The sequence below is a fragment of the Dermacentor albipictus genome, chromosome 7, assembly GCF_038994185.2.
Source record: "Dermacentor albipictus isolate Rhodes 1998 colony chromosome 7, USDA_Dalb.pri_finalv2, whole genome shotgun sequence".
In the NCBI taxonomy this organism is placed as follows: domain Eukaryota; kingdom Metazoa; phylum Arthropoda; class Arachnida; order Ixodida; family Ixodidae; genus Dermacentor; species Dermacentor albipictus.
In genome coordinates this window covers 58,107,443-58,121,088 of record NC_091827.1, presented here as the reverse complement: position 1 = coordinate 58,121,088, position 13,646 = coordinate 58,107,443, and positions in this window count along the sequence as shown.

Below are 13,646 nucleotides of genomic sequence, written 5' to 3'. Positions count from 1 at the left end.
AAAAACAGCACTTACTGTCGTGTGGAGGGAGAGGATTGATGCGAGTGGGTATACAGATCTGACTGGTGTACTACTATACCGAAGTTGTTGCTGCACAGATGCACCCATGCCTGGGCGTACGCATCAGGCAGACCACCACTCTCAAGAATTACCAGTCATTTAAGCATAATGCTCCGCTTTTAGGCAGCCTGTAAAGAAATTGTTTTCTTGATTGTGGCAATTTATTATTTAACCAGTACCATCGTACTTGCGTCACATCAAAACAGTGTGCGGTGCGGTAGGACCAACTTCTCTCTCTCAGCGATCGCAACGCTTCACGCTTGTTCCTGGTGACTGAGTCGAGGTAGCAAGAGGAGGGACAATTCAGGTGCGAATCATTCAGACCGTGCGGGTGAGAGAGCGACTGAGGCCGTGAGGCTGTGCGCCGAAGTACAGCGCGAGCTGGACGGTACAGTAGAGGGCAGTTCGCAGGAGTGCGAGTTGCGTAGCTCAAAGAGAGACTGCTGCATTGTTCGCGAGTCGGTATGAGCTGTCCGCCAGTCGAGCTTGCCAAGAGAGGGATGATTTAGATACGAAACACCAAGGCTGTGCGGGTAAGAGAGCTACTTAAGATCGATGAGATGCGCGCCAGTCAGCACCAGGCGCGAGCGGTTGACTCAGAAGAGGAAGGAGTGGCCGGAGAAAGAAGCGTCGTAAAGAGCGGAATACGGCGAAGAGTGTGTGACGAAGCCGAAGAAGGCCAAAGCCGCAAGAAGGTATTGCCCAAAGAAACAAAAGGCGCGGTCGTCGATTGCGATGTTCTGAAATCAAGCGCGTCCGAGTCAGCACAAAAACAAACAGAGAGGCTTGTTCTGCGACAAGGAGGAGAAAATGCACGGGGCAATCCGCCATTATGCGTACTTACGCATTATGCGAATACACGGGGCAATCCGCCATGCGTACTGCGCCGTGTGCAGTACGCATGGCGCAGGAGCACGAGGTGGTATACCACGACGCATAGGTGGCGAAGAGACGGGAAGTGGTCCGACGAGGTGATGCAGGACGCATATTGGCGGGAGAGTGCGACTGGAGAAAGTCGATTGAATGTCAAGGCTTTTGTTGTGCCTGGATAGCCAGAATAGTTTTCAGAGCAAGACCACCTCGAGTAAGGCTCAAAAATAACTTTTCGTGAGATTATCGGAACGGCAAGGAAAAAGGGCATTTTCCAAAAAACGACAGTATCGTTGTGCTTTGGTATTTTCTGACCATTCAATAGTTCTGTAATCTTCAAGAGTACCTTGTTTTAGTAAGTATATAGGTTGTGAGATTTGTATAGGTTTTGGTATAAGAAGTTCTCATGCTTAACAGACACGTTTTGCGTCTAGCTATTAAAGATTTTTTTTCTCGTGAAGTGAGCTTTTTCAAGTATACGTAGACTTTTTTGTGTGTGCATGTATGATACCTATGCTTGTAACGTTAAGCGACACTGTAAAATGGTTTACACGCTTAAAAGTGAATAAGGGCGTAAATTATTTTCCAGCGCGGTTACTTGCTCAAGGCCCATGGTAACGCGCGTGTGCATCAGTTGACCTTTGGTAGCAGTGCTTTCGATTTTTTCTTTAAGGTTAAGCGCGTTGGTTTCTAGGAGTCGAGTTTGAGTGCATAACATGGAATAAAAAGCGTTTTGCCATCCCATTGCGTGGGCCCAGCGTGGACACAAAGAAACAATAAGTCGCAACTATTGTGTTGAAGGCGGCCACATTTTGAGTTTCATATACAGCGTATGCTGAAGTAGTTACATGTAAGCGCAGTTTTTTAGAAGTGTCTCTCGAGTGCGTAATCTGCGCAACAGGTTTAGTTCTGGTGTTCCGGTAAAGACTGTCCTGCAGGGGCATAAAGCAAGAAAGCCTGTGTATGAGTTATAAAAACTTATGAGCGAGCCTAATCTCGTTGAACTCAAAGGAACGTGAACACATGCTTTGGCGGCACCAGATCTCGGTTCGAATTGATCGCGTCACAGTTGAGAGGGTTATATTAACATGTAAGTGCGAACCCTGGTGGGTTAACACTTGGTGCCGGGAGCTTTCGCGCGGTGTGGTGTTTCTTTGCCGGGATCGACTCTTCCGTGCAGGCTGTTGTAAGATGGTAGGAAGCATCTCCAGTTTGCATTTTTTGACTGAAGCCCAGCTGTCGTCTTGGTCACCAGTCATTCATTTCCCACCCAGCAGTTGTCAGCGCGGGCCAGTCGAGATTTTCCGGCCCACGGAGGAGACGAGCTTATTACGTTTTGCGCATTAGCCGGGGAGTGGACGCCGTCTTCATTGAAATAATGACGTGGACAGCATTCTATTGATCCTGAAACGCTGACAAATTCGGCACGCCACAGAAGGGCGCGTCTCTTGCACCCACTCCACTCTCCCATGACGTCAATATGAAGCCGCCTTCCGAAGCTGTACGCGCTTCTCAAGGTGTTATCGCCATGAGTCGGGCTTGATGTCATGCCATTCATCCAGTGAAGAAGTGGTGGGTATCTTGAGGAGCGGCTTTCCTTCACAGAAGCTTTTGTCGCTGGCCTCTCCCTTGTCGTCGCTGGTGTCCGGTTTAGTTGCTTACCCGTTTCCCTGTTCATCTCGGGGGCGGCGCGCGTGCTTTGTGTGGATCTTCTCTTCCTGGGAGGTGGTGTTTTGAGACGGCTACCGAGCGTGGGACTGGCCTACGATGACGTGACCTGTTTCCCTAGCAAGTGACCTAGGGAAGACGGACGCTGTTCGAGAAGCCACCTTACAAGTTCTGCCAGAATGCCGACGTGTGCTCAGATAGGATATAGTATACTCTGAGAGCGATCTAGCTGCGTGCTACGATGTAACATGTACTGCGCTCCATACATCTGCCTGTCGAAGTGTGCCTTTTCCTGTAAATAAGCTTGGCCTAATTCTCCTATGTGAATAAACCCCCTGTTCTGTACCTTCAACCTCTAATACTCGCAACTCATCACGACGCAAGGGACTTTCGTTAGGAAGGTATGGACGACGGCGTGGTCTCTGTGCGACGCCCCGGTATTGTAGGCCAGTTACCCGCTTTCGAGACGCATCGCGCCGGCGCAGGTTAAGTGCGCGGCCCACAGTGTGACGCCACACTCCGAGATAATGATCCACAAACGGATACAGTAGACAGACGGATGCATGCTCTACAGGAACAACTAACTCCCTTAGCAGGGTGCTGTGCGCGCTGACGTCACTCTCACCCCAAAAAGCAGCCGCTGAAGGCCGTCGGTTGCCGAGCTGTTTACCGGTGGAGATCTGCTGTAGGCGCACACGTTAGGCTGGCACCGCGCGTTCCACGATCTTCTGCTTGAGGCGTTGGTAGAGGCATGTCACCCAGTGGCTCGGCAATAACGTCGGCCACCACTTGAGCCACACCTGATGGCAGAGGTGAGAGGAAGTGGGAGTACCATGTGGTATCCGAGGTAGTGAGGTAAAGGTGGGACAGCGCCTCCAACTGAGCGAGCCGCAATCGGCAAAACGGGGGCACGAGTAGTTGGACCATCGCCACGTCCGCCTGGCTTGCGCGGGAGGCGGTTGGAAGGTCTCCTGCTGGTGGAATGTCTGGTGAACTCGTGTACGCTTCCGGGGCCACCACTGTAGAAAAGCCACACCAGGATCAGACATCTAATTCGTTTACTATCCGAACCCTATCATGTGACCGCCGTGTCGTGCTCGTGCGCACCCCACGAACAGCGCATCTTCATTCTCTTCTGTCTCTTATGCTAGCTAAGTCTGCAAGTCTTACTAACCTGTCGAAAGGCCGGGCTGTAAGAGATTTAGAGTCAACTTTGGATGCCCGGTCGTGTCCCCCACGACAATGCGAAGTATCGATTAGCCTACTACGGTGTCCAATAGCGCAATTAAACCTTTAGATGAGTAGGTGTGGGCTCACGCCATCGAACTTTTGTACGTCAGTCGGGTATGTGGAATCACCGGAACACTTTTCTTCATCTTCCGAACAGGTGATACCGAAAATAGGCATACTCAGGAGAAGGGTTATCGTCCATTAACGTTTCGGTCTCGCTGCTTAGTATTTTATATTTTGGTTGCGAGCTCTGGGTTACTTTGGTCGGGCCCAAAAGGAACTACGCCAGACTATCAGCACATGATTGAGAAAGGGAGACGGACATGTGAAGCACGTTTTCCTGACTCTTAACGTATGAATAGATTTTTTATGCTCTAGCGGGACTTCGTCAAAAGTTGACGTGACCACTTTTAAATTATATTTAATATTTATAAGTAACTTTATTTAAGTCTAGGTAATACCGATCTTTAAGCTAGCAGGGCGGGAAAGAACCAATTCTCGTATGTTTCCATGGCTATCCTTAAATTAAATTATGGTGTTTTACGTGCCAAAACCACTTTCTGGTTATGAGGCACGCCGTAGAGGGGGACTCCGGAAATTTTGACCACCTGGGGTTCTTTAACGTGCACCTAAATCTAAGTACACGGGTGTTTTCGCATTCCGCCCCCATCGAAAAGCGGCCGCCGTGGCCGGGATTCGATCCCGCGACCTCGTGCTCAGCAGCCCAACACTATAGCCACTGAGCAACCACGGCGGGTCACGGCTATCCTTGACCAATGCCCCCTCGTGAGTACGTGCCATATATTAAAGACAACAATGACAATAAACACAAAGGTCCACTATAAGACGTGTCTTTCGCGGAAGTCTCTTTATGAATCAAAGTGAGCATAAGGAATGAAAAACTCTATTCATATATTTTCTACTTTTCACATTATAAATTAAAATAATGTTGGTTTACTTGTGCTCTTTCTCTATCTGAACTCATTTTCCTTGCCACAAATGGGGGAATGTGCCAGAAGCTACGCTGAAGAAGAGGAAGAAGAGCGGCTGGCTTGTCGAGCGTCAACGCGGCCCTACATCCAATGATTTACGTCTCCCTCAATGAGACTCATTATGAAGACGTTCCCTCAGAGCAGAAACACGCGGAGGTTCCTCATCATCGGAGCGACGACTTTGCTGTGCCTCATATCCGTAGTGCAGAAGGCGAAAATCACGGATGCGCTTGGCTCGTTCCATCTGGCAGTCGAGCAACATGAACGCGACATAAAGCTGTCTACCTCCAACAGTGCAGAAGACGAGCGACGGGAGCACTGCGAGGACCAGGTCTACTCGTTGCACGGGCCGGGACCAGACAAGGAAACGTACAGTGGCGGCTGGGCGGTCCGCCACCTCTGTAGCCCACCTGTCGACACTCTGTTCTTCGTGCACTCGGCGCCGAAGAATTGGAAGCTGCGTGTCCACTTGCGCGAGACTCTGTTCGAAAAGGCAGCGCGCGTCGCTTTCAACTGGACGGGCGTCTTCTTCGTTGAAGAGCACGACGACCCCCTGGTGAACCTCTGGACGAAACTTGAAATGGAGGCCGCGGGGGACGTCGTGATGGTGCCCTACAAGGACACCAACGTTTCCACTGCCCACAAGTACGTCGGCGGCATGCGGTGGGTGACCGAGCACTGTCCCAACGTGCGCGTCGTCGTTAAGATCGACGACGACATCGGCGTACAACCGTTCGAGCTGCGGCGATACCTGGCCGAAAAGGTGTCACCGAGAAAAAGCTCGATACACTGCGTCGTGCGGGTGAACACGGGCGTAAAACGTAACCTTCCCAACACGCACTGCATCTCGGAAGACAACCTCGACAGAGAGAGGTACTCCCGTTACTGTTCTGGTCGTTGCATGATCATGACGATGGACACAATGCGGAAGCTGTCCAGGGCTTCCAAGCTCGCCAAGGGTTACGCCGTCGATGAAACTTACGTGAGCGGACCTCTCGCCATGATCGCCCATGTTGCACACGAAAATATTAGCTCACGTGTGGCCTTGGATTCCGGGGACAAGACAGAACGCTTGCTCCAGGGAGGAGTGATCTTCGTAAACGAGCACTTCGCCTACGAAAGCTCGGTTGGCCGCAGAGTGCAGTGGGGAGTGATGCTCTGGAAGCATTTGGTGGACGCTCCCGGTACTCTCAACTTCTCCGACCGACTCGCGGACAAGCTGTACCGACTCGATTTTCTTGAGACACGACGTGCCCTAGAGGAGCGATGGTACTTGCCACACCCAGACGATTACTCTTCTGGGCATCCACACCGCTTGGTACGAGTGATTGCCGAGAAGAATGGAATCATAAACCAGAGCCGCATAGCCACGTCCCTATAGAACACTGCAGTTCTGTGAACATGAAATGTCAGTTCCAGTGAAATGTGGAACTGTCAAAATGTGGTCCAGTCAGTCAGTGAAATGTGTACAAACTTTTCAGTTGCCCCCCCCCCCCCCCCCTGTCCTTGATTTTTTTGTAGAGTTGTGTTTTGTGTTCTGCGACCTACAAGAGAGCTTAGATGTTACCAAATTCCTTCTTGTCATTCGTTTGCTTAGTATTTGTTGTTTTTCTTGCTACCACTGCATTTTTACCACACCGCTCAAGGTATACGTGTGCTACTTTCTGGGAACGACGCAACACCACATAGCATGAGATTTGCTGGCACGTTGATAAAACTGCGGAAGGAGCTCGCATCGTCCGCATCACAGGCACCGCTCATAGAGCTCACTACACGTATTGATTTAATTTTTTTATTAAGGACAGCTGTGCTTTTTCCTAATATTTCGGAAACAATCGACCTGTAAAAACTAAGCTTAATAAACTTACACCTCTAGCAAGCAAAAAAGAAATGTTGTCTTCACAAGCGCATAAATCAACTTTCTTGAACAGCGCAACGTACGTTAAAGAAATGCAGATCCCACGCTCTGTGGGAATCAGTTCAAGCGAAGCTATCGGCGTCAGCGAAGAACGCTGTTCTAGTTGAACGACCATTTGCTGGCACAGGGCACACGACCTAGTTATTTGCACACTATTTTCATCGGGAAATAACATGTAGCTAAACGTGAAGTTGTGACTGCCGAGCGTGCGGCAACGCAGAAATGACGACGGTAGGACGATCACACCATGACGACAATGGGGGTATGACATTGGAATGATGACGATTAAACACTCACCACGGCACGATGACTACTATAGGGTGACGATAGCTTCAATACGACGGCGTGGCGAAAACGGAATGACTGCGACTTTATGACGAAAGGTGTATAACGGCGACGGCAGAGGGCAATGGGATGACGATCGTATGACAGCAGCGTAACGAGGATGATATATGACGACCATGGGATGACGGCTCATGTATGGCGATGATGTTGAGGCCGACTCATCATCATCATCATCATCATCATCATCATCATCCTGGTTACGCCCACTGCAGGGCAAAGGCCTCTCCCATACTTCTCCAACTACCCCGGTCATGTACTAATTGTGGCCATGTTGTCCCTGCAAACTTCTTAATCTCATCCGACCACCTAACTTTCCGCCGCCCCCTGCTACGCTTCCCTTCCCTTGGAATCCATTCCGTAACTCCTAATGGCCATCGGTTATCTTCCCTCCTCATTACGTGTCCTGCCCATGCCCATTTCTTCTTTCTTGATTTCAACTAAGATGTCATTAACTCGCGTTTGTTCCCTCACCCAATCTGCTCTTTTCTTATCCCTTAACGTTACACCTACCATTCTTCTTTCCATGGCTCGTTGCGTCGTCCTCAACTTAAGTAGAACCCTTTTCGTAAGCCTCCAGGTTTCTGCCCCGTACGTGAGTACTGGTAAGACACAGCTGTTATAAACTTTTCTCTTGAGAGATAATGGCAACCTGCTGTTCATGATCTGAAAACGCCTGCATGATCATGAATGAATGCATGATCTGAGGCCGACTGCACGACGTCAATCGGATGACGAAGCCCGTCAAACAGGGTAGTGCATTCACCAGGCCGGTCGTCTGAAGCGATACATTTCACTCAGAAGTGAAATGGGCGCACTTTAGGAAAGCAGAACTCTCACTTTACTCAAAGCTTGATGGTCGTTGTCTATTTCTTGAAACTACTGCACAGTAATGACAAAGATAGGTTGCATCTACAAACGCGTGCGTCGTGACTGAAAAGGATAGGTTTCGAGCTTATCAAGGCTGAAGCGAAACGAAAATGACAACTTGCCTTACTCTACCTAATCGCAGTCTAGTGAAATACGTTGTGTTTTCCCTGGGACGTTCCCATAAAAGGGACAGTCATTTCTTCTTTGTAGAGAAGGAAGTGAAGTGCTCTTTTTTTTACCGCCTAATCATTGCGTATTAGGACCGATTATATGATAAAGTTCGAAGGTTGAGGTAATTTAGGGTCGCGAGGGATCTTCAGCAAACCCTAGAAGCGAAAGAATTGCGGCATAACCCATCTCACGATGACTGTCGAGGGTAATGCGTTAGCGTTCAATCAATATAGCGACGCAGTCTATTGCCACCATGAAAACAAGTTATGTATGAGGCGTGTACTGCAGGGGGACTCCTCTCTCGCGCTTCCCTAAGAACACACGGCGCCACCTAGCGCCGCCACTCCGAAGCCTGCATGTGGCCTCCGAAATGCAAGGAGCGCCGGAGCGTCCGAATGCTTCACGCGTCATGCGGCCACCGGGCTCCTTTCTCGACGCAAAGTGCGTCGAGCGTCCTGTCGCGCGGCCATTTTGTGTGCATTCGCGGGCTTCTTTCACGCTCGGAAGAACGCATTTATGTAGCCCGTATTGAGGAACATAAATCTGTATTGGGAGTTTCTCATGTGGCTGTACAATTTTTCTCGCTGACACTTCTCGTTGATTATAGTAATTGAGAAGTTGATTAATTAATCAAGGTTAATTATCTAATCATGCCAATGCAAAACATAATCTGGGTATCTCCAATCGACGGCAAACAAAATTACCTTGGTTCTGTCCTGCTACGTAGCATTTGCATAATTTTAAAGTTATCTAAAGCATAATTTTAAGTTATTGCCATCGTTGTTGTCTTTCTGTGGTTTTAACTGACGTCATCGCATGCCGTTGTTGTCGTCGTCTTGCTTCATTGCCGCTTTCGCCAATCACCTCCATAACTAATCGATCGTGTCGTCTTCGCCGTGTCGATGCCCTGGTCGTCATTCTCGTGCCATTGCCACCAGGCCATCGTCGTTGTTACTACGTCTTCGTTGCGCCATTGTAGTTGGTACGCCGTCGTCTTCAAGACGTTGTAGCCGTCATATCGACGTCGTCGCTGTCGTCGTCATCACGTGCAACCAGCTACGTCATCGTCGTTGTTACGATGCATGTGCTGGACATGTTTCAATGGTATGGTATGGTATGATGAACTTTATTTAATGTCCTGAAGATCAACCCTTAGGTTGACGCAGGCGGCTCCCACGTCGGGACAGTAAGGTTTAACCTTACCGCCGTATCATGGGCCTTCTGGACGGCCTGTACTTGATCGGAAAGAACTCCACTGTGTAGGACTCGCCGCCACCAGTCTCTCTCCTTGACACAGTCTGTGAAAGCCACAGGACACTGCCAAAGCATGTGATCCAGAGTAATGATGCCATTACACTTCTCGCAATTGATTGCTATCTCTCTTCCAGGATATATCATGTTAATAAAGTTTGGACTTGGATAAGTTCTTGTTTGCAACAATCTCAGAGTCACCGCTTGAGCTCTATTGAGCTTAGCGTGTGGCACTGGGAATTCCCTTCTGTTCATGTAGTAATGCCTCGTGATTTCATTATATGTAAGTAATTGGTCCCTGTTCACCTCCTGTATATTATTAAGGTCCTGGTCACGTAGTGCACGGATAGTAAGTCCTCGTGCAGCTGCGTTAGCCATCTCGTTTAAATTCTTCCGAGATGTATCGACAGACCCCATGTGCGCAGGAAACCAGCGGATTTCGATCTCTTGGCTGTCCAACTCACCGATCAGCTGGGCAGCCCTTTTGGTTATAAAGCCATTGGTAAAGTGTCTAATAGCCATCTTAGAGTCACTGTAAATCTTTGTCCACTTATTTCAATGTACAAAATTTTTGGTGCTGTGACTGCAATTAAGTCGTCAGGCCACCGTTCTTGTGCCGCATTCTTGCCGTAATGGGCGCGTCATCGTCACAACGTCACAGTCGTTGTCTTCTTCGTCACGCCATCGCATTCATCATGAGTAGTTGTCATGTCACTGTCGTTCTTGCAACTGTTTATCACTCTTCATCGTGATGCTCATTGCTGTGTCGCCATCAGTGTGACGTCGCCTTGCCCTTGTCGCACACACTTAATTGTTCGCCTTACACGTGCATGCAGGGCCACCTTGTGACACTTTTCAAAGCTCCAAGCAAGGCTAGATAGTTCCTCGCAACGCGGTTTTCGTCGTGGGTCAGCACCGCGTCAGGAACACATGGGACGTCCGTGGACGCATAAACGCGAACTTTGCTCTGGTCGCCGCAGGTTGAAGAGTTAATGAATTCGTAGCAAGACAACGTAATGAACTTCCCAAGTGTGGTCAGAAGCCGATTTGCGTAAACCTGTTGACGTAAGAAAGACAAAAACTTATGCCTCTAGAATTATAGTGGCTTGTCGATGAACTTATGATTTTTGTGCTAACTGATGACAGCGGGCGAGTCATGACGCCTAACGGAAACATGCAATTACTAGATGCGCCGCGGCATCTAGCACTTGTAAATGCTGAGTGCTGATGGTGTAAGCCATTTAGTAAACCAAGCCACAGGCCTGCGCGGCACAAGCAGCACAATCGCAGCGTAAGCTCCAGGAGCGGCTCTGTATAGCAGCTCCATTTTCGGCAGCCCGCACCGCAGGGTTTTCGCGGCGAAGTCTCTTGGCGTGGTTTGCACGAGAACGATGTGAACGGTCCGCCCGGCCTCGAGGGCGAGCTTCGGCTTGTCCTGCTCTCTGCACAGCGGTCTGCTGAGCCGGACGTTGCCAGGTTGTAGCCGCGCGCGTAGCTGCACGATTCGCTTCTTCAGCAGCGGTTCGTACCTTGCGAGGAGGCCCCATAACGTGCACCGAAGAATAAACATACGTACCAAGACTGCGCGGCGCACATGTCACGTCCCTTGACACTGCTGCTGCTGTTGTTGATGGCGATGATTGATTGGCATGCACTTTCAACAGGGCGGTGACAAATAGCCGCCTAACCTGCTTGAGTTAACTAGGTGAAGCTACATGCAGCATGCAAACGCTGCATGCAGTTACACGTTCTTCATCCTAGGACTTGCGTATACATCTTCATGATCTTCTTTTTCTTCCTAACGACTTCTCTACCTACCTTGTACCGCTACCTGTGAAGTGCTACATGGCGTGCCACCTGGTGTAGTAATATGGCAACTGCAATGCAAAAGGCGCACTTTTAGACGCTACGTGGCACGCATGTGAGAACGAGTGTCTCCTTGCGCGCCAGGACGCATTTGTAGGGAATACTTCCGCTGCAAGTTAGCAAGCGCTGGCATGGCTCAGTGTTAGAGTTGCTAATTCCCGCGCAGCGTTCCCGGGTTCCATCCCGGCAGGAACTGGGTGTTTTCCTTTTTCTCATTCCCGGCGATAGCTGCGACAGAAACCAGCGACGGACATCGCCAACCAGAACGGCTATTGGAACGAACCAATAACAGCTTACGCAGTAAAACATGCGAAGAGCATCAACTAGTGACTGTAATGGGACCAACACTTGCCCGGTATTGGTCTGGCAGTTCCTCAGGAGCTGATGGGAAGTTTCATGCTGTCGCTGCGCTTTGCAAGCCAGAAAATGGATATCGCCCTGGGAGTGTAGGCAAAGAATCAGCGGTCGCGATCTCCACAACTTCCTTGTCCTTGACATATGTCTGTCCTTGGCACCTTTGTCCTCGCAGTCAATGTGTGAAGCTCGGGAAGCTACACGCGAAGCCGCAGTTCCCGAAGTCTGCAGACATCAGTTACCAACATTTTCTAGCAACAGCGCATATTGTGTCTAGGGAGTCCAGTTATACCAAATCGCCCAACTTTCCATCGGATTGCGGTTTGACTCAACGATCAACCGCTGTGTCGATATGCACCTTCAGCCAAAGCGGCCTGCCCAGTGTTCTCTCCCTCTCTTCTTTCTTTTCATCCGTTATCATCCTTACCTTTTTATAGCGTAGCAAACTGGACAGGCGTCTGGTCCACCTCCCTGATTTTCCTTTCTATCCTCTCTGTCGCTCTACCCGCAACATGGGTAGAGCAACGCCAAGAACTCTTAGTGTTAAAACAGGGCGGTGTGGTTCTGGGGTGAAGTTTTTATGACTGGCCCCTTCACCACTCCTTTTAACCTTATTTTAACTTGCTGTGGTTGGTCCGATGTCCTGAAGTCAGGTGAAGAGGGCTTCAAGGTGATAATACCGACTTGTTCGGAAAGGGAAGCGGGCAAAGCATTTCCACTGAGCGGAACTTTTATCGCTGCCGTCTGCCTGGGATACTGAAACGTTTTTCTGGTAATACACTAGTTGTAAAGCTAATACAATATCACAAAAATCGTCGTACCTCCCTTATTTAATGATACCGGATAGACTGACATCCTAGAGCATCTTTTCGGGTCTAAACAACTCTTATGCTCTCATATAGTATGCAGCATTGTTGCTTGCATTAGTAAATATCAAAGGTCACGTCAGCAGATATGGAAGAGAACTTGTTGCCTAAATATTTTTTGTACTACCACACCGACAGATGACGCACACGAATAACACGAACTATAGGAGCTCTGGAATCTTGTTCAAGTATACGCAACAAAGAACAATAATGAACTTCCCGCAACACGTGCCTTCCGAGGCATATTGTTTCGACACGCCGAGTCCTGCAGCATGCGTCATGTGACGAAAAGGCGACTGTTTGCAAACAGCCCGTCCAACGAACGCACAGGTCTCGGTAGCGTGGTTGAACGCTGCCAACAGCCGACGAAGACAGCGACGAAAACGGCGACCGTAACGACAACTGTACCTAAGCGCACGCGTTTTACAAGTCAGCGTTAACTGCTAACCGGGACACCCAAAAAGTGCTTTAGGACACACCATCGGAACGACGTAAGCTGTCGAAGAGACCGAAAGACAAAAAAACAAAAAGATCTAATCTTGTCTGCAATGCCTCGTAGCGCTCCCGCCACGCCACGCCTGAGGCAAAACAGGCGTCCTCACTTAGCCCCATTTTCACGTGCGCTCCGAGACGACAGCGAGAAAACACACTGTCGCCGGCTCAAAGCCTAAAAACGCGCCGTGCCCGCCGGAAGAAACAAGAAAATGAGCGGGAAAGAACGAAAACGGCGCGATAGGGGGGGGGGGGGGGGAAGACGATGACGAGGGAAAGAAAGCGAAAATAGAAGGCAAGGCAGAGAGCCCTTGTGCCGCACGGTTGAAGCGTCCTCTCTTGAGAGACAGTTACTGCGCTGCACTTTATACCCCGCCTTCTTGACAACCTTACCTAAGAATCTCTATCCAAGGCTGGGAAAGCGCGCGAAACCGCTCAAGCGAGAGCGCGGCAAAGCGCAAGAAAATAAGCGGCGAGCGCCTGGCGGGGTTGACCTTGGACGCGCTTTCTCGCGTTTTCCCGCGGTTTCGCGATCGCGGACGGGCTTTAGACGAGAGGCAAGCTGCGGCTTCGGGGCACGCCGGCTGCCAACAAAAAAAAAAAAAAACACCGTGCGAGTTGCGCCCGACAGGCTTCGGTGCACGGGTCTCGCGAGGCTTCGAGAAAAAACGCGTTCGGAACGAAGTCAAGGCGAGC